Source organism: Pteropus vampyrus, unplaced genomic scaffold (assembly GCF_000151845.1).
Source record: "Pteropus vampyrus isolate Shadow unplaced genomic scaffold, Pvam_2.0 Scaffold162, whole genome shotgun sequence".
NCBI classification, from domain to species: Eukaryota; Metazoa; Chordata; class Mammalia; order Chiroptera; family Pteropodidae; genus Pteropus; species Pteropus vampyrus.
The window spans coordinates 607,110-609,374 of NW_011888943.1; positions in this window are offsets into that span (position 1 = coordinate 607,110).

Sequence of the window (2,265 nt, forward strand, 5' to 3'; positions counted from 1 at the left end):
CTCCTTTATATCTGATTTGTAATGGTATACTTCCATCAGGAGACTGGCCATTTAAAATAAAAGAAAGAAAAAGCTTAAATTTCCCCAAAGCCCCCTTGTTTTGGTTAAATGAAATTAGTAACGTAAAAGTAATGCTAATTGTAATTAAATGTAATGGATATTAAAATGTAAGTACATACACAGACGCCAACCACATGGAATACCACATTAGGTGCATTACTATTGCTAGCTCTCTTGGTTAATCAGCTACTTTTTAAGCAGGATCCCTTAAAAGATACCATCACTTATAGTCCAGTATCATAAACTGTAGTTTAGGCTCTGTTTATGCTGGAGGAGATATAAGGATGCTTCTTCCTAGAACTTTCTAGAATCGCGGTTTGTCCACAGATGGTGATTTTGCCCCCAGGGACGTCTGTCTGCAGATGATGTAGGGTTGTCATGCGGAAGGGAGAGGTTTCTGCTGCATCTAGTGTGGGTAGAGGTCCGGGATGCTGCTCACCATCCTGCAATGCCCAGAACGGCCGGCCCCCCAGCGGGGAAGTATCCAGTCCCAAATGTCACTAGTGCTGAGGCTGAGGAATCATGTTTTAAAACAAATAAAAACTAGTAATGCAGAAACCATCAAAATATTCACAATTTGACTGCCAGCAAGACAATTTCCTGGAAAAAAACAAAAGTTTGTACTCTTGAAAAACATCTAAAATGACAGCTAATCTGTTTTGGGGGGAAGGTCGAGCACTGCTCAAAAAGCAAAACCCAAAACCTCCATTCCCTTCACAGCTCCCTTCTCCTTCCGCCCCCCAAACCAGGCACGGCCGCCGAAATTCCCGGGACAAAGCTCAGACACTGAGCCGAAACCCCGAGTTGCAGACTCATCCCCAGACTTACGGGTGTGTGACTTGGGCTCAACCAGGGACTCCAAATGTCCCCCGGCGTGTCTGAAAGGTGGGCTACGGACGGCGTCAATTATCTTCTCGTAATCACCTGTCCTCCCTAAACTGACCACCGCTAATGTCCTACTTGCTCGTTAACATAAACCCAGCCCCCCTCAGACTGCTGCACCCCTTTAAAGACTGTTTCCAGCCAACACGAGAAAGAAACTCCATTAAAAGTCATCCCCTGCTGAGTACCCGGGGGTCAGTCGCCTTCTCGTAGGCGACAGGGTTAGAACTGGGGCTCTCAGATTCAGCTATGAGGAGAGACCTAGCGACAACCCAGGCTTTGGCACAGCGGTCACAAACGAGGCAGAATCCCAGGCTGTTCTTTTTCCTAATTTCCACTCTCTTGAGACCCGCCTCTGCGATCTTCGGGCAGCCTCTGTTTCATTCAGTTTCTAGTAAGAGTTCTTTTGAATCTGCTTCTAGAACATTGGTAAATCAAGCCTCACACACAGGCAGAAGGTGAGTCCAGGTACGGGCAGGGCTGGCTACATGACTCAAATGGTCCAGAGCAAAACTTAAATGCGGCCCCTCTGGACAAAAGGTATTAAGAATTTCAAGACAGAGACAACACTGCATTTCAATCAGGCATGACTGCCACGTCTCTTGTCCACAAAGCCAGCTCCGGGTACAGACTCCCAGGGTCCTGAAAACCCAAGAGTGTGATTTTGTTTCAAGCACAACAGGGTCCCTTAGGTGCACTAGGAAGGCAGAAGCAGGGCCTGACCCGGCTTTTAAACCAGAAGGGCTTCCTGGAGCCTTCTGTCTTTGCAGGGTGAGAGATGGTGGTAACCTTGACTTTGACCTTAAGCCCAGTGGCATGCCCTGTGAACCGGAAGCAGGGCCGGGTCTGTAACCATACCTAGGCAGGCTTGAGAATGGAGCTCTTCTCTACACGGCATCCTGAGGGACCAGGGTTCCGCGGGGCGCACTTTGGGAAACCCAGGCTTGGCACATCCATGCTAAGAAATCCCTTAAAGACCAATACCCTCTCATGTCGTGCAGGGGGAAACAGGCCTGGGGAGGGGCTGGAGGTGGCTCGGGGCATGTGAGCATGACAAAGAGGGGAGCAAAGTGGCTGCCTTCTCGGTCTCCATTTGGTGTTCTTTACTGAGCCCCAAAGCCAGAGTCCATGGAGCATGTGCTGTCACAGGGCCTGGAAACTGACCAGGTGGCCCCAAATATCACACTGCATAGGCCGTGCACTCAGAAGGGGGTGGGGAGGGGGCAGTGGGAGGACATCTGAGCTCCTGGACCTTTGAGAACAGACAGCTGCATGCGTTCTATTCAGAAAGAGGCTCCAGCTCACCTCTTCTGAGCGACTGTG